The following is a 19,671-nucleotide window of genomic DNA, read 5'->3' on the forward strand; positions in this document are numbered from 1 at the left end:
CTATGCTCTACATTAGATCTGGCAGCTTGTACAACCCTCCCAAGATATCTAAATTTAATAACTTGTTCAATCTTATTTCCTTCCATCATCCAGCTTCTTTTTGGGGCACCTGCCAAAGGCCAGCACTTTGGTTTTATTAACGTTAATTTCAAGGTATTCATTTTCACAGTAATCTGTGGAAGGTTTTAGGGCTCAGCGGAGTTCATTCAGGGTTCTGGATAAAAGGATGGCATCATCTGCATATAATAGAATTGATAAGTGTCATGCTGCAAGCTTTGGTGGGTGGCTATCAACAGTTCCCCTATATTTAACTACATTATTGATATAAAGTTTAAAAAGGTGGGTGCTAAAAGGCACCCTTGCCTGACTCCCTTGGAAATTTTTATTTGATCAGTAAAGAGTTCTTGAGGATTACATCTCACTCTCAAATGGGATAAGTTATGTAGAGCACATATAAGAAAGAATAATTGTTTATCAATACTGGAGGATTATAGCTTTCCCATAATCTCTGCCCTGAAATTGAGTCAAAATCTGACTTCAAAACAATAAATACAGCATAGGGAAACTGAGCCTTTGGAAGAATATTTTTCAATCAGATGTTGTTTAATCAAGCAATGTTCAGTTGTCGGGCTTCCTTCTCTGAAACCTGCTTGTTCTATGGTAATATAGTTGACCAATTTTCTAATTTATTCAAAACATGCCTAGAATATAGCTAACATAGTATTCAAAAGGCTAATCAGCCTATAATTTGCAATAATGGCCATCCTGCACTCCTTAGGAAAGTGGTTTGATCAAAATAAGTAAATAGGACCACAAGGAATTAGTGCCGTCTGTGATGCATTATCTTAAATGCCTGCTTTACATATGACATTCATGAAATCATGACAATATTTTTCTAAACTTAGCCAAGTTTTTCCATAAATAAATAGTATCTACCGGGAGATATAAAGTTGATTGGAAAATAACTAAACAATACTACAGGCACAAATGTATATCAAATTAGGATACTGGCAAATTTTAAGCATATTCAAGACAGAAATGAATCTCCTACAGAGGATGTATCATTTGTAACATTAACAACAACTTGGTTCCTGCATTGCTCTCAGTGTTTTTATGAACATACTTAATCAAGTCATCGTTTTAAAAAATCCACCTACAATTCACTCACCTACTGGCAATATACTGGTGATATCTTTGTAATCTAGACTAGCACAAAAGAATGTCTAGAATGATTCAACAGCTATACAACTTTGAGATTAAAGAAAGCTACCCCGATAACCATTTCACAGTAACTTGAAAAAGACAGCACATTGTTTCCCCATTGTCCCCAAGCCTACACAAATTGCTGTGGGAGTTGGATTAAAACCACCAGTCATCAAATTTTGTTCTGCGTGATCCTAAATCCAGAAACTGAATCATTTGTACTATTTTTTAAGTCATCCAGCACAGACTAGCAAGAGATCTAAACACAAGGTCACCTCCAAGTCTAGCACTGCCATGTGCATTTTAGAATGCACAAATCTTGGTGGTGACACATTGCATCTACTAGAAAAATCTGATGCCTTAATATCCTTCATGTCCAAGGGTGTTGCACTCTCTTTGAAGGAACATGTCCCTAGTCTGTGGGTATTCTTGGACCCAGGTCTACTGCTGGATAAGCAAGTAGCAGCCGTGGCCAAGAATGCCTTTTACCAGCTTTTTCTTTTTTTCCCTTTTCTTTTCTTTCTGCTATAGAGTGAATGAGTATGACCATTCTTTCAAAATTAGCAATAATAATTATCTAGTAACCAAACAGGAGAGAGATAAAGTGCAGAAGACAGCAAAGGAAAAAGATCCTGTTAAAACTAGCTCCACCTTTGAGAATTTTAACAGTTTGAACCTTGGAACAGCTTATCATAACTTTAAAAGAACAAAGGACTATGACTAACACACATTTTAAACATTTGGCATGCATCTTTTTCTGTACCAGTCTCAGAAAAAAGCGACAGCCATAAACCAACAGTATCATAGAAAGCTGACATGACCTTTTGCACTATTGATTCTTTTGTACATGAATATTTTTTGTAATTTACACACCCACTGTATTCTACTAACATACCCTAGCTATCATACAGACTAATATTTTCCACATAGGTGACAATTCTTGAAAAATGGAAAAATTGTTTCTAGTGGTAAATGAGGAATAATTCACATTTCTGATTCATTATTCACTCTCATTATTTAATCTTCAAAGAAGTTACTCTTTGGTAATTCCACAGGTACCCCTAGAACTGCATGCATCCTTTGCCATAGCTCCTCATTTTTCCTATTCAGGTCAGAGACAAAGAAAGAAGCACCTTCTGCTTAAGAGACATTCCTTGAGTTACTACCCACTCACCAATTGCCTTTCACTTAAATAAACGCCTAAAACTTCAAAGTGAAATGGTGAGATACCCAAGTGAGATACCTTAAAGTGAGTTCCTAAGCCTCCCTGCAATGACAGGGAGAATTTACCACTAAAAACAATTTTTCCATTTTTCAAGAATTGTCACCTATGTGGAAACAACTTTGTTTTTTGTTTATAAAAGCAACTTTATAGTTCAACTGGATTGTTTTTGAACTGGTGCGTACAAAGAAAAGACAGTGGTAGTACGGTTCTAGAACAACATTAAAAACAATGCACAGAATCAGCCACTTCAATGTCAATAGATTTGACAAATATACACATTGTATCATTGTATTACAAAGGCTAAGCATCAACAGACCAGAAAAAGTAGTAAACTAAAGATGGCAAACAATTAAATTAAACACCATCAATTTAATAAAACCAAAATAAATTTCAGTTATTTTTCAAATAAAAAGAATAAACAATTTAACACACACATTTCCCCACATTAATGGGAAAATAGTCTATATCAATATGGAATGAAAACTGAAAGTGTATGGTTTTCCAGATGCCTCCTACTGTATCTATTTTAATGTTTCTTATCAAAACAATCAGCTATTGGCTAAAAATTAAACACTGAATTAATTCATGTATCTTAACATGCAAGTATATGTGTGTGTATATATATGGTTTACTTAGTACATTCAATCAAGGCCAAGAGCAAAAAGGGACTAAAATTATAATCCTGTGCATTAATTTTAGAGCTAGGCACATTTACTATTTCTCCCGTCAACACAGCAACTATGCCCCCACACAAAGCAGATCGAAACAAAGAAAATAATGGACATAAGTGCTGAACAAGGTCAACAGTGTTAATTTTAGCTTTTAAAAGTAGCTCATTCAACTCTTAAGCTCTTCTATTTATTCAGAGCATGTTGCCACGCCTGTTTGTGCAACTTCAGGGCTTCCTATCCTAGCATCCTTCATGTGATGCTGCACACAGCATGACAGCATGCTTTGCCTCACCTGTCACCTAGCATTACATGCAACAGACAGCCTAATCTTAACATCCCGCTAAAGAAAAATCTGGCGAGACACCTGTCTGCCCCAAAGTTCACAGATGATGCTCTTGCCAGTTATTGTGGTTCAAAAGCCAGAGGAGCTGCACCTGCCAACTGCTGGCAAGGCAACACAGGCAGGGAGATATACAACACAAACCAATACGCTCAGGCGAAGGGGTGAGGGCTGTCTGTCTTTGGGGTGCAATTAGCCAAACAGCCGCCTTTTTTTTCTTTTACCTGGTTCGCCCCCACCAGAGTCCTATTGGTTTCGTCCGCGGAGTGACGTGCGCTTTCCCCTCTCCCCTCTCCCCAGTGAGTACTCCATTTCTCTCCAAAAGCCCGAATAAACAAGAACCCAGCCAGGGAAATAATAAGGCCGGTCCTCTTGCTTCGATAAAGGGCCAGGTGAGCAAGCAGAAATGTTCCGTCTCAGGCAAGCGTTGTCCCCCCCGACCGGATTCTCTCCGAGGCGGGAGCTCCTACCTTCCCCACGCAATGCCCGGGCGCCTCGGCCGAGCGTCCTTTGCAGCTTCCGCCGAAGCTGGGAGGGGAAAGCGCTTTCTGGTGCCCCGTCGGGTTTGCTGACCGGGCTGCTGCCGAGAGCCTAGCGGCCTCAGTCTCCCATCAGCACCTCTCAGCAAGCAGCCGCAGCAGCATCAGGCTGGTTTCATGAAGCTCTTGCGCTCTCCCAGCCCGTGTACTGAAGATAGCATTTGCTCTCTCTCGCGCGCGCTCTCTCTCTGTGAGAGACTTTTTTTTTTCCGCCTTAGTGCTATTAGGGCCACCACCTGTCGATTCTGTTCTGCTAACCCAGACAGCATTAGGCGTAAATACATTGCTCACCAGATGCCCTGACTTGGGAATATGGATATTAATCTTACCTAAAAGGCTAAACAATTAATCTCCGGGATCTGAGAAATGATGCATCCCCCACCAGTGTCCTTCTGTTTCTTTGATGTTACTACATTGCCATGAGGCAAAAGGAATTCAAAAATAAGAATGGGGTGTCTGTTCCCAGACACAGTTCCAAGAGCTGGTTCTTACCTTTAAGTTCATAAACAGCTTAGCAGCTAGGATATTTAAAGGACTACATCTCCTATTCTTTCTAGCCCATCCTCTTCCCAGACCTTGCTCTCTGTACCCCCACATACACAGGTAAGGCAGATAGGGACCAGATCCTGAGCCATCTCAGTGCAGTGGTGGTATGTTGCCTTTGGAATGATTGATAGTTACCTGATACCTACCTTAACTGTTATATACCATGCTGCCCTGACCTGGATGACCCAAGACTAGCCTATTCTTGTCAGATCTCAGAAACCAAACAGGGTCAACCCTGGTTAGTATTTGGATGAGAGACATCCAAGGAATACAGGCTCATGATGTGGAGGCAGGCAATGGCAAACTACCTCTGAACATCTCTTGTCTTGAAAACCTCACCAGGGGGTGCCCTATGTCAACTAAAGCTTGATGTAAAAAAAAAAGCTTAGGATTCTACTGTATGTCCCATTTTTAAGAACCAGCCTGGTGTAATGGTTAAGAGCAGCAGACTCAAATCTGATGAACTGGGCTTGTTTCCCCTCCTCCACATGAAGCCTGCTTGGTGACCTTGGGCCAGTCATAGTTCTCTCAGAACTCTCTCAGGCCACACGGAGGCAGGGAACAGCATGTCTTGAAAACCTACAGGGTTGCCATACTATGGTTATTTTCATGGCATTTTTAATGCTATCAGTTTTATTATTTTACTATATTATGTTTATCTTGGTCTCTGGAGAGGCAGCATTTGAATTTTCTAAATATATAATACATGATTGTGTACAATAACTATCTGTGGTCATCTCTGATTCAAGTGGTATTTTGATTTAATTAAGCCGTTTAAAAAATTGAAACTCTGTAAGGACCAATTGATTCCATCAATTTAAAGGGGGGAGGGAATGGTACTTTCCTGGGAGAACAGAAATTTGAATCTGACTTCCCCACAGTGTTATTCTAAGCAGAGTTATACCTTTCTTCGACTCTCAGGGGCCCTCTTTTTGAAGCTGTGGACACTTTTAGAATATTGGGGCAGAGTAGGAGGCACCTCTATAAAATGGTTGCCACAAGAGGCAAAGCCAAGCATCCATCCACAAATGCACAGAGAAGCAGCTCAAGGGGGAGGGGAGATAAGATGTACATAGAAGATAACAATCAAAGGGGGGAATGGAGGATAAAGCACACAGGAGGGAAAGCAATTAAGGAAGAAAATGGGTGCACTACTCCACAGATGCTCCCTAGTCCTCACTAAATCACAAGTGGTCCAGAGGTTCTGTCTATAGCAGTGATGGTGAACCTTTTTGAGACAAAGTGCCCAAATTCCAACCCCAAACCCACTTATTTATCGCAAAGTGACAACACGGCAATTTAACCTGAGTACTGAGGTTTTAGTTTAGAAAAAATGGTTGGCTACGAGACGCGTGTTACTCAGGAGTAAGCTTGGTGAAGCAACTGTGCAACACTTCAAATTGGTGAATCACGACCCTAGGAGGGTTTGCCCAGAAGCAAGCCCCATTGCCAGCAACCAAGCTTACTCCCAGGTAAAGGATCATGCCCAGGCCAGCCTATATGTGTGGGGGGAGGTGATTTTCCGCCCCCCCCATGATGAACTCTGTGCACATGTGCCCACAGAAAGGGCTCTGAGTGCCACCTCTGGCACCCGTGCCATAGGTTCGCCACCGCTGGTCTATAGGATCCTGAATTCTTCTCCAGCGAGCAGCAACAAGAATCCAAGCCTGTTTATTTATATGAAGGTAATGGCCCTGCCAACTTTTCTGTGGCGATGCATAAGGAAGTGTCTGAAGGCACCAAATTAGGGAACTCTGCTGTGAGTGCTGCAACATCTGGCTCCCTCCTAGGTAGAATACGGCCCCAGCAACTGGCATAATCTAAAGGCATGTTCCCATATTGTGCAATTGATACCTAGTCAAGGGATAAAATAGATCGGGATCTCCAACATGATGCCTGTGGGCACTATGACAACCACCAACACCTTTTCAGTGCCCACTAAGTGCTTTTAAGAAGTATGTGGGGCCACTCCAGCAAGGCTTCTGATTGACTATTGGAAATTTGATTGGCTGTGCAGAAATTGTAAAATGTTGCTTTCGCAGCAACTGTACCACACAGCAAAAGGATCTCTGCAGCATTACTGAAGTTAAGCTGTGGCAACTATTTTGTGGCACACTCTGCCTCCTGTGACAGCCCTTCTTGACCGTCATTTTGTTGCTATGCCCACCATGCCATGCCATGCCAGAATTTCAAATGTGCCCCCAGTATCAAAAAGTTTAGGGACCCCTGGAATAGATCATTCAATAAAGACATTGTAATCCTTATGTTAGCTGTCTGGATCAAGCACATGTGAGAGTGCTCCAAGAAAAGGAATTTTTAAACAACTGGCAGACGTTTAGTTTGTAGACTGGACATTAGGGCATGACAGCAGTGCAAAACAGAAGTCCTTAGCAAAGGACTGTTGATGGACTATTTTAGTATTTCTGTCAGTTTTAGTATTTCTGTCAGTTAGCTGTGCTCTAAGACAATAGTCTAGTTATGATGAAGGCCTGTGGGACCTTATTTCTTGCCACTGCCTGATCCAGCATTCGTTTAACTTGCCTGTAGTTCAGAGGTGGGATCCAGCAGGTTCTCACAGGTTCCCAAGAGTAGGTTACTAATTATTTGTGTGTGCCGAGAGGGGGTTACTAATTGGTGATTTTGCCACGTGATTTTTGCCTTAGTTACGCCCCTCCTCTCAGCAGTAGCATGCAGAACTTGAAGCAGTCTAGCAGGAGGTGCACCAGCGTGTGTGGCAGCCTGCGCCTGCGTGCATTCGTTTCCCGCCCAAGGACCGGCGCAGCGGCTGCATCCTTGCCACAGCCCCGCCCAGGAATGCCCCGCCCCCAGAATGCCCGGCCACGCCCCTGTCATGCCCGGCCACGCCCCTGTCATGCCCAGCCCCGCCCCATTGGCACTACGCCACAGTTTGAATCCCACCACCATGGGAACCTGTTACTAAAATTTTTGGATCCCACCACTGCTGTAGTTGCCTGTACTTTTGTGGATCTTCTCAGGATCCCCTTTTAAAAATAGAATTACATTAAAGTCTTTCACATCTTCTGCCAAATTTTAGTGGCAAGGTTTATAGTTTTTGTTAAAAATCAGCAATTTCACATTTTGAATTTCTTCCTTAAACACATGTAATTCAGAACCAGTGACTTCCTCGTTATAAATCTGTCTATTAGTCCTGCAAGTAAACTTATTTTTTATAATAAAATTGATTATTTTTTCACAAAACATAACAACAAAAAAGAAAAGAATACAGGGGGAAAGGTGATAAGTATACAACCACACAAAGTATACAAACATACAATAGCATTTTAAAAAGCACAAAAAGAAATTTGTGAAAAGCCCAAAAGTAAATTAAACACCCAGAGAAAGTGAACATAGGCAACTACTATGGGGGCGGGGGGAATGATGAAAAGGGTGCTTCTAAAAGCCAAACATCTGGGTTGAACTTCTTGATCCTGGATTTTATCAAAACTAGTGGATCAAAGGGCCCCTCCACACTGTAGGATTCTACCTTAGTTCGACGTAGGTCCAACCTAGCTACTCCGCACAGCCGTAGTGTTGGACTCGGGTCTGTCTCGGCTCACCCCCCTCTCACCGTTAATTTTTTGAGCTCGACTGGGAGGTGCAACTTCCTGGTGAACTCTGGTTGCACTCAAGCCAAAGCTGGCGGAGTGCGGAATCTCCCTTGCCTCGACTCTGCCAGCCAGCCAATCACAGGGCAGTATTTTCGGCCATGCACAGAACAAGAGACTTGTGGTGGCAGCGAGAAGCACGCCTTTAAAAAAATCCTCCTACGTAGCTCCTACGTCAGTAAACAAAAAAAAGGGACGCGCACTCACGTTTCCCGCCATAGAATGGCAGACAATCGGGAATGAGGAGCAGAAGACGCGAGGAGGTAATCCCGCTCTCTGAACTCGGCTCTGGAGACACGAGTCAGCTGCTGTGCGGAGAAACGGAGGAGTCGAGCTCAGGTAACGATTTCCACGGACACGAGTCAAACCTGAGTTGCCTTGTGTGCGCGGAGAGGGCCAAAAGGAACCCAAAGTAGTCATATGTTGCATTAAAAGGTTCCCAGAGCTTCCTGCGGAGGCCACAGTCAGACCTTGTCTGGTCTCATACCGGCAATCAGCCCCTTTAGTAATGTGTGGCAGAGAGTTCCAAGAAGCTCAATGAGTTGGAAGCGCCGTCTCCCCCGGAAGTCCTGCAAGTAAATTTCTTGACACTTCTATTTGACTCAGTGCTTCCAGCACCCGCCCCACAAACAGTAACTCTGGCATCTTCTAATCTAGTGAGAACTGATGTGAAAAATTCATAGTCGTTTTCTGAAATTTCCCAGTCCTCCCTTAGCAATGCTTTTACACTTTTGTTACCTAAGGTCTCTTAACAGGTTTAAAGAAATTCTTATAATTTGTCTGAATACTTTTAGCAGTACAATAATTATAGTCTCTTTCACACACATTATCATCAATTTATATGTGCTCCTTCTTGTTACCTGATTAAGACAAGATGTTAAAGGAAGTTCTTTTGCCTTTTATGCTCACTCTTGGCACCCCTTAGATTTGTTGGTATTTTTCCTACTCCACAGAATATATTAAGTGAATGTGATGCTTGCTGTAGGAACCTGTCGGCCTCCACTGCATTCTGTATTTGTAAACAAAACAATTATTTCAAGGATATTTTAACAACCCAATCCAAAGGGAGTGTGGCAGAGTGGCACCCGGCAGAGTGACAACCAGGGACAGCACCACACTGCCTCCAAAGAGGGAATCAGCTGTGCAGGGAAAACCTTTAGTCCACTAGGAAAGCCCATTGCAAACAGTGACTTAACGCCACACTTTTCAGTGGCATAACTCTGTGCTGCTGGGAGGGGACGTACCTGGCCAGAAAGTATACTGGGAGCTTACTAATGTCAGCTCCACCTCTGGGAACGCCCCCACAACACACACAACACCATATCACTGGTGTGGGCATTTGTGGCCGAGGTCCACTGCCACAGGAGCTAACTTCCAGATTTAGCCCCAGTGCAGCTGCATGACAGTCTAACACCAGCGTCCATACCACTTTGCACAGCACAGTGGACACAGATGTTGACATTGGCTTTCTTCCACTTTCAGTGACACTTCAATCCCCCTCCCCCTGTTTTGGACTGAACAGTGAGTCTGCAGGGCTTTCTCTTCTAAAAGAAACTGTACTCTTGGCTATTGTTGTTGGATGTTTTAATTGCTCAGTAGCAGGCATCATAAAACATATTTTAGCATAGGGCTGCCTTGTCCTTTGATTCAGTGATTTTCTTGGGCTGAATTAAAAGCAACAGGATGGGGGGAAACCCATAAAATATGATGAGGCTAAATCAATAGCCCCACTGTTATAGTTAGGTGAAAACAATTTACAATTGATTGTGCAGATGTAGCCATAAGAAACTAAGTGCAGAAGACTCTCTGGAAGAAAATGCAGTGTACACCCTTTGTTATGAACTATTCAACTTAGCCTCATGGTAGTACACCAAAAACATTCTATAAAGAAAGGGTTTAACTGCTAAAAAGAACTCAGAATCAGAGAAGGCCCTAAGTAGAAGTCATTATGTATGTATCCATTTTATCTGGCTACACACTGTTAGATTAATATATAACTGTGTTTTCTCTGAGATTTGATTCTTGAGTCACCTTTATTAAAATATAACTACAACGTGTTATTGTGTGTCTGAATTACAACACCTTGATGACCCATATTGTAAAAGTATGTGCAGTAATCAAACTTCTAAATGTGTATTAAAATAAGGCAATGCAACTGCTACTCAATGATAGGCAGTAATATTCTACAAATGTGAATTAAGGATTTAAAATAGTTGTTAAATTTAAGTTTTAAAATATTAGTAAACCTATGTAGTTAGCAATTAGCAGTATTTGTTATTTTTCGAGATATGTCACCTCTCAACTAAAAAACTGCCTGAAGTACTGCATTTTTAGGATTTCACTCATCCAATTGGCAGTTTTTCAGATAAAACATTTTACAGAGCAGGAGCATTAGGAGATTGGTGTCTGAGCAGCAGGATGTTCAGTTATTATAGATTTGTAAGGGAATACTCTGTTGAAGACAGGGTACAAATTCTATGCTTACATGCTCATGAATTTAGAAATACAAACCATCTACCCCCTTCAGAGATCAGGGGACACATCAGTAGAAGGGAACAAACAGTTCCAGTTGTGAGGATGGAAAAATCCTTAAAGGGGACCTATAGCACAGAAGCAGTAGCAGAGGGTGACACTGGCAGAGGATCTTTCATAGAAAATTGCAATGCCACTTCAGCTAACTCTGGATATTACAGCACAGAAGAAGGCAATGGTAAACCACTTCTGATCTTCTCTTACCTTGAAAACCCTATGATGAAAACATCCAAAACAAAACAAAAGAAAGAGTGCTGGGAGATAGAAATCCAGGGTCAAGTGGCCCTCAATCAGTGACTGGGGAAGAGATGAGGACAGCTAGCTACAACTAGAACTATTCTTAATGTTGCAACCGAGCTAAAGCCAAAAGGACATTCAGTTGTTGATGTGTATAGATGCAAAAGAAAAATCCACAGTTGTTTGGTGCATACAATAGGAACCTGGAACATAAAAAGTATGGATCAAGATAAGATTGAAATCATAAAAGAAGAAATGGAATGTTTAAACATCGTAGTCTGGGGAGCAAGTGAACTAAAGTGGATTAGAACAATTTCAGTCAGAAAATTACAAAGTGTTTTACTTGGAGAATGACAAACACCGAAGAAACAGAATTGCTTTGATAGTGAAGTGAGATTTTGCAAAGTCAGTCTGGGGATACAATGCAAAGTCTAATCAAATCATATTATTCAAACTTCATGAAAGCCTATCAGTATAACCATCATTTAAGTTTACTGATGAGGAAGAAATTCCAAGCTTTTATGTAAATGTCCAGTAAGAAATTGATTATATACTTATACAAGATTTGCTAGTAATCATAGGCAGTGCTGAAGGAGGGGAAACTGGCACCCGGGGCAAAATCGCACCCTCTCCGACTCAATTACCTTTAAAAGCTAAAGGGGCAGCCTGCTCTGGTCCGAGGAGGCTGCTCCAGGCCACGGAGACTGCTCTGGGTCATGGGGGCAGTCTGAGGGGAGGTGTGGGGGAGTGATTCCCCCCCCTGCCCATGGTAGCTCTGCCTATGATCATAGGTGACTGGAACCCAAAAGCAGGAAACAAAGCAGAATCAAATATTGTTTGGAGGGCTAGAAGCGTGAAATGAAGTGGAAGAGTGACTCATTGAATTCAGTGAAGAAAACAATTTGTTCATTGAAAACACTGCACTACCGGTATATTTTATTCTGCACTATATTTTTATGTTGACAAAACAAATAATCACAAATAGGAATGAAATGCAACATTCACAATTTGAATCCACATGTACCTCCACTTGGAATTATACTTTTGAAGCTCTGTGTGAATGTTAAGTGTCATCAAGTAACTCTGAACTCATGGAAACCTTATGAATCAATGTCCTCCAAAATGTCCTACTATTAACAACCTTGCTCATGTATTGCAAACTGAGGGCCTTGGCTTCCTTTACAGAATCAATCCATCTGGTGTTGGTTCTTCCTCTCTTTCTGCTGCCTTCAACTTGGTCAAGATGGAGTAATAGGCCTAGGGCTCTAGGGGCCCTTTTTTATAGGATAGCAGCTGGAGGCTTTTGTGTTTCTGAATTACAGAGGATGTGCTAGTGCTTTATGTCAGTGTATTGTCTAAAGCAGGGGTCTGCAACCTGCGACTCTCCAGATGTTCATGAACTATAATTCTCATCAGCCTCTGCCAGAATGGCCAATTGTAGTTCATGAACATCTGGAGAGCCACAGGTTGCAGATCCCTGGTCTAAAGTATTAATTTGCAATAAATTTGTTTCTCCCAGTGACCCAGTGTGAAAACTGTTGGAATAAGCGACTTCTGCATGCCTGGACACTGGGGGGTGCTGTATATCACTCTAACTGTGATGTTGCCTCTCTTGTTTGCCCTCCTTGTCTGGGCCAGGAGACCGCCCACTAACTTCCTTTCTTCCCCATGCTAGCTTCACTTCTGCTCTAGCCTTTGACCCGAGCGCATGGTCAATGGCCTGCTCAGTGGGGCCTTTCCCACTGCAGCATCCTCACTTCCACACCGCGTGATGGCCGCGTTAGTTGTGCTTACTTGTCATAGGAGAAATGTAATCTCTTTAGAGCTAGGAGGTTCACTTCCTATTTACCTTTTCCTAACTTGGAACAAAGTTGTGAACTAGAGAAGATGATTGAATAAATGTAAGTTTTACCTTTACATTTATGTCTCTAGAGGAGAACTTTCTATAAACTGCAGTCACACACACACACTACTGGGCATATCCATGACTCCTAAACGAAATCTAACATGGTAGCTTAAAGAGATTGATGGTTATTTTTTGAAGCCCAGATATTTTTAAAAGTTGGAGCAGATTTTTTTTTTCCTTGCATGAAGCTTAGCAGCCATTGCTTGTAGTTTCTTGTGTTTTCTTGCTCACCTGGCTCCTAACAGGCCAGCGAGTAACAAAAGGTTGCAGCCTGACAGAAGCTTGCTTCCTCTTATTCTTAGTAGTGTGTGACTAATTGAGAATTGCAGAGAAGCCTTTTGCATTCGGAAATAGGCTCAGCGTAAAGAGCAATTCTTGCCAGGAAGCTTACAAAGCCTGAATTTTAACTCATGGCTCTACAAGATTCAATCCCAAGTAAAGGAAGGGCATAGGTTTTGTTTTCGCTACACCAAAAACTTCAAAGCAGTGGAAATGAAGAGACTAGATGGCAAAAGCAGATAGAAAAAAAAGCGCCATGAATGTAATTATTAGTACTCTCACCCGAAACTCACAACTGGTGTATGTTAAAAGGGCAAAGATTCTGCCAAAGACATTGCTAGAAGCATTAAAGGGTGCTTTGGAGAGCAAGACAAGAAATAGCAAGTGAGGGTTTATTCAAACAACTATTTTTTCAATCAAATTACAAGAGAAAATTCGGGAGATGCTGATTGCCATATAAGAGAATTGCTGAATCTGATTGATAAGTTAGCAACCACTGGCACAGATTCTGGAGGAGAAGAAGAACTGAAAATTGGACTGCTTTTTAAGCTCATTGCCTGAGAAATATTTGAAGCTTTGTCTACTGTGAATGGCAAAAGAGACTGCACATTTAGCAGGAGATTCTAGGACTAACTAGGTCGTGCAATTTAAGCAAGCAGCAAAATTATCTCTCTGAGAGCAGAGGGAAGAATGGCTCAAGTTACATTGCCCAGAATGACCAGAGGCAAGGGGCGGGGAACTAAAATCATTTGGATCTAGAGAAAATCCAATCCCACAGGGGAAAGGAGGAGCCCACCACATTTTGTTTCAAGTGCAATAGAAGCCTGAGTCACCTCCAGAGGGAGTGTAAATGCGGCGTAATAGGGAGATGCTGAGGACTGGCAGCAAGCCATCTCCCACACTGCTTATTCACACAGACAAAGGGATTTTACCTCCTAAAATCCGTTCAACTTTTGCAACAACCCATGATACAAACTAATGAGAAAAAATATAAGCCTTGGATTATTGTGATAGTGAATTGCTTCTAGAGCACATGGCTTCAGATGTTTGCTTTGTTATTCAATGTAGAATTAGATACAGATGCTGGATGCAATGTGTATTTAGCCAATGGAAAACAGATTCCAGTGAATGGAAAGGGCAAAGGGATTACTTTATACGTTGCACCCAACTGGATGTAGTAATGGAACTACAGAAGTTGTGGCAGAAAATGTCCTGTACCATTTGCAGACCTTCATGACCTAATCTGATCAACGTCCCCACACTATCAGAAAAAAGGATTTGCTGTTCACTTTGCAGGGAATAATGTATTGCACTATCTCGTAGCGATGGTGACCTGTATTCACACAGGTACCCTAAGAAACAGGAGTGCTTTGAACTGGACTGTGAGGAACACAAGCCTGCACAGCCAAGGTAGCTTCTACCCAGCAGTGCTTTGGGCTCTCTGGCATGGAGGTTTGCCCACCGTGATAAAGAGGCCATTGCATCCTGAAGCTGAAAAGCAAGGACTTGAAGTAACAGGTATTTCTATAAAGAGACATGTCCCAATGCATAACCAATTGTGTGATTGTTATTGTTGTTTTAAGAGGAAAAGGGAACTAGGCCTTCATTCCCAAAGCAAAGCCAAAGAGATGCTCTAAAAGCAGCCTCTTGACTTAATTCACTCCTGATCTATGTGTGGATCAATCAAAGCCAGCATCAACTGGTAAGAACACCTATCTGTTGTCTTTCATTGATGAAGCTACTTTCGAGATACACTGTGCTGTTATTTGCATAAAAGAAAAGTCAAGACTGAACAGAGTTAAGAGACGCTATGTTGCTATGTGGTATCCTAATAATAAGTTTGACAAGGCTAAGTGTTTCAAAATGGACATAGAGGAGTGGTAGATACAATTCCATATCTATAAACAATTTCTTGAGGAACATGGGATCAACACAGACTTACTAGCCCATTAGCCAAGAACAAAACTTAGGAGATTTCTGAAAGAAAGAAATGCGTTATATAATGGACATGCATTCCGATTGCATGCTCCATTGATTCAGATTCCAGGCCTTCCCGCAAGCACTGGGGAGAGGCAGCAATGACTGCAGTTTACCTACAAAATAGATTGCCAATACAAAAGCCTAGAAACACCAACTCCATATGAGTTATGGCATGGCAGGAAACCAAATGTAGCAGAACACATCAGGAATCTTTGGATGTACCAAAGCTTATGCTCACATACCAAAAGAAAAGAGATCCAAGCTAGACCCTACTCACTTAAGCGAGGTATAATTTTATGGGCTATTCTAACCAGAAAGTAAAAAAGGATACAAGTTTTTTGATCCAGAAACTAGCAAATTACTATATATGCAGAGTTGTGCAGTTTGGCCAATGGCTGACCCAGAGATGATGACTGTAAGCCTGCTGTGATGGATGGATGACCATTCTAAGAGGGAGATGGCGATAGCGACCAGCTGATTCTACATCGCCCAGAGTCCCAGGATGACATCACCGTGCAGATGCCAGCAAATGCTCTCAACCTGAAGGGAGCAGCGGTGGAAATCCCAGACCTGACAGAATTGAGGCAGAGGAGTCCACAGACTACCACTGCGAGGAAGTAAAGGAGCAGACCTTTGGCCCTCAGGCTCATCGGCCTAACAAAGGGAGTTCCAGCCAGAGAAACTACCTACCTTGCAAAGGCGCCCGTCACTGCATGAACCAGCTTCATGGGCTGAGTTACAGCAAATGCCTGAACCAGAAGCAAAAGAAGTGGAAAGAGGCAGCACAAGAGAGGGGTAACACTACATAAAAACCAAGCGTGGACTCTCCACTTCTGAACTACCTAAGGAGTAAGAAACGTTACTCAGTTGTAAATGGGTTTTAAAAGCTAAACAAGATCTTGGAAGGTCAGATTAAGGAGATATAAAGGCCAGACTTGTTTGCGCTAAAAAGAAGTTCTCAGATCTATATGGAACAGATTATGATGATCAGACTTTTGCACCTGTTGTAAAATATTCTACGAGTTAAGAATGCTCTTAAAGCATTGCTGCATCTAGAAACATGAGGGCTTGAGCATTTGGGCGTTAAAACGCATTTTGCATGGCCGAGGAATTGAACAGGAGCTATATATGGAAGCAATACCAGGGTTCATAGATGAAAAGAATGAAAACATTTAGTCTGTATAAACTTCAGAAAGGACTTTATGGATTGAAACAAACGGCTAAAGCTTGGTCAGATAAAGCTAAGCCAAGATGCTACTAAGTCAGGACTTCAAACAAGAAAAGACGCAATGCAGACCCCTGTCTTTATAGCAGGCACAGAGAAATGGGAGATGGACATTTATCTGACAATATGTTGATGACTTGATTATTTGCCATGAAAAATGAAACTGACTGTGCTGAGGATTATATCCCAACTCAACAAGGAAGTAGAAGTCAAAGCACCTGGGAGGATGCCAGCTTCTGCTTGGGGATCCAAATCGACGTGAACCAGATGGAAGCTATCTTCTTAGCCAGAAGCAAGAAAATATTGGAACGCTACTACAGGTCTGAACCTGGAAGGAGTGTCAATCCGAAAATGCACCTACCCCAATGAGTTCTGATTTCTACAGACAAATTACTGCCTGATGACTTGCTGCCTGACAAGCAATGATTACAAGGACTGCAATAAGGCAAAAGCTTTTACATGCCTTAATGACAATAGACCTGACGATGCTACAGCTGTGAAGTATGTGTCCAGAAGGTTAGCACACCCACCACAAAGAGACTGGACTGCTGTTAAACGAGTTGGTGAGAATTACTTAAGAGGTACTTTAGACTTTAAACTGGAAACTGCCAGCAACTAAAAGATCCCACTACTATTGGGATATGCTGATGCAGGTTAAGGCTGTAGAAAGAACAGATCTAAAGATCTACCAGTGGCTATGTGTTTTTCTATGGAAGTGCATGTAAGTTGGAGCGTGAAGCCGTAAACAAAGTGTTGTTGCTCACTCACATCCTACTGAATCAGAATTATTATGTATCAGTAGTTTCTGAGGCATTGTAGAGGAATTACAGTGGCTTTTAATGTTGTTAGAAGATTTTGGTATTGATGAACCTTTACCTGTACAAAATGCTAGAGAAGATAGCCAGAGTTGTATAGCCTCTTTTCTCTTTCAGAAAAGAACAGTGCAGTGCACTAAACACATTGGAATTAAGGATCAATATGTAAGACTCTGCAGGCAGAAGGAACTGTGAAACTGCTACTGTCCTACTGATATGATGGCCCATGACAGACATCTTGACCAAACCCACTGCCAAAGAGACAAGTTCCAAAGCCTGCTTGTTGACAAACTGAACATTGTATACCTGGAAAGCATGCAGTGTCGAGAGGGAGTGTTGGAATAAGCGACTTCTGCATGCCTGGACACTGGGGGGAGTGCTGTATACTCGCACTCTAACTGTGATGTTGCCTCTCTTGTTTGTCCCTCCTTGTCACAGGCCAGGGAGACCGCCCACTAACTTCCTTTTCTTCCCCATGCTAAGCTTCACTTCTTGCTCTAGCCTTTGACCCGGTAGCATGGTCAATGGCAGCCTGTAGCCTCAATTAAGGGCGCTTTCCACTGCAGCATCCCACTCCCACTTCCACACACGTGATGGCGTTAGTTGTGCCACTTGTCATAGGGAAAGTAATCTCTTTAGAGCTAGGGTTCTTTCTATTTACCTTTTCTTGGAACAAAGTTGTGAACTGAAGATGATTGAATAAATGTAAGTTTTACCTTTTACATTTATGTCTCTGGAGAACTTTCTATAAACTGCAGTCACACACACTACTGGGCATATCCATGACTCTAAACGAAATCTAACAAAAACATCTTATCATGACATGTCTCTGAAGATGCCAGCCATGGATTCTGGTGAAATGTTAGGGGCAAAAACTACCAGACCATGGCCACGCAGCCCGGAAAATCCACAAAGGGCAGAACATTATTTTCTGCAGGGAGTTGGCAAGCCTATCTAGCCACAAATGTCAATTTCTGGCATTTGTAAGAAAGTCCAACAGAGTGCATAAAAGTAATGCTTACATTTATTTTATTACCTATAAACTGTGACACTTCCCATAGATTTAATCCAGTCAGACAATTCAGATATATTGCAGTAATTAAGGATCTTAATTATGTTACTTGCTTCCCTTTTCTGGATTAGACTGTCAGGTATCCTGGACAAGGTTACAATTTCTACAGAGACTAAAAATGGTTCTGAACATCATTTATGGTAATGTCCATAATTTGTTGTTAGTTATATTCTGATGGCCTAATACAAAGGGGGGGAATCTGCCTGTGGAGGTGGCGCACAGCTGCACTGGCAGATTTCCTCTCCTGAAGGAATGAAACAGCCAGTGTGCAGCTGCTGGGCCTCCTTCTGGTTCTGAGGAGCAAAGCTTCACATAGCGCCAGTGTTCCAGCGCCTCCATCACCACCAGCATGGATAAGCAAGCCTTTATTGGCATAAAGCAGTACAACAATAATAAAAACAGATTAAAAAGCATATACAATACAGGATATACATGACAGGACCAAGGAAATCTACTGGCATTTAGTAATTTCCAGAAGAAAGTCTGCCACTATCATACAGAGAGAAGGATCAGGGTTGTTCAACAAGTAGTGTAATCTAATTAAATCGGGGAGATCTGGTAAATGTAAGGGAGTGAGATTCACATACTTGGATCTGATTTCCTTGAATCTGAGACAGTGAAGTAATTGGTGGGTCAGAGATTCAACTGAGCCATCGTTGCATGGGCACAACCTTTTCGCCTTTTCTTGCTTATTAAATCTGCCATGTAACAAGGCAGAAGGCATCACCACCAGCATAATGGGGGTAGTTAAGGGGTGTCGCTGGGGGTGGAGCTGACTTTAGCTGGCTTCATCCCTGCCTATTGCCCAATTGCTCCTGCAGACAGGACAGCTGACTTATGTCGCTAAAAACATGTTGTATGCCTGTTCTGCCCAATAGAGGCTTCTTGGTGGCAGCCATGCTGCTGAGAAGCCTCTATTGGAGCTGTGGGGTGGTGCTGCATGAGCGCCGTGACCCCTGAGTTTGGGTGGGGCTGCCCAGCTGCTTGCACAAAAATCAGGTGCAGTTTGGCATTATATTAAAATGAGGATAATTTTATGTACAATTTTTACAGCAGTATAAATATGTAAAATTGATTGTGGTGGGTTTTCTTGGCTGTGTGGCCGTGGTCTGGTAGATCTTGTTCCTAACGTTTCACCTGCATCTGTGGCTTGCATCTTCAGAGGTATATTACAGAGAGAAGTCTGTAACACACTCTGTGATACACCTCTCTGTGATACACCTCTGAAGAAGTCAGCCACAGATGCAGGCAAAGCGTTAGGAACAAGATCTACCAGACCATGACCACACAGCCCGGAAAACCCACCACAACCAGTTGAATCCAGCCGTGAAAGCCTTCGACAATACAACTGAGTTTATTTTAATATTCTGGTACCTATTTCACCTTTGCAATAGTTTTATGGTAACAAATCCCACAACGGTATCCTCTCTGCTATCTATTGTGCCAAAACTCCTGAAGCACCTTGTAGATTAACA

General features: G+C 42.2%; 1 protein-coding gene across 1 annotated transcript in view; it reads right to left on the reverse strand.

The window, feature by feature from the left end:
* Positions 1-4,135, reverse strand: part of PDE4B (phosphodiesterase 4B) — a 326,679-nt gene extending 322,544 nt beyond the window's left edge. Inside the window, exon 1 of the mRNA XM_048496092.1 lies at positions 3,910-4,135. The gene's annotated coding sequence lies outside the window, so the exon portion shown is untranslated. The remainder of the gene's footprint in view (positions 1-3,909) is intronic.
* Between the last annotated feature and the right edge of the window lie 15,536 nt (positions 4,136-19,671).

The sequence above is a fragment of the Sphaerodactylus townsendi genome, linkage group LG05, assembly GCF_021028975.2.
Source record: "Sphaerodactylus townsendi isolate TG3544 linkage group LG05, MPM_Stown_v2.3, whole genome shotgun sequence".
NCBI classification, from domain to species: domain Eukaryota; kingdom Metazoa; phylum Chordata; class Lepidosauria; order Squamata; family Sphaerodactylidae; genus Sphaerodactylus; species Sphaerodactylus townsendi.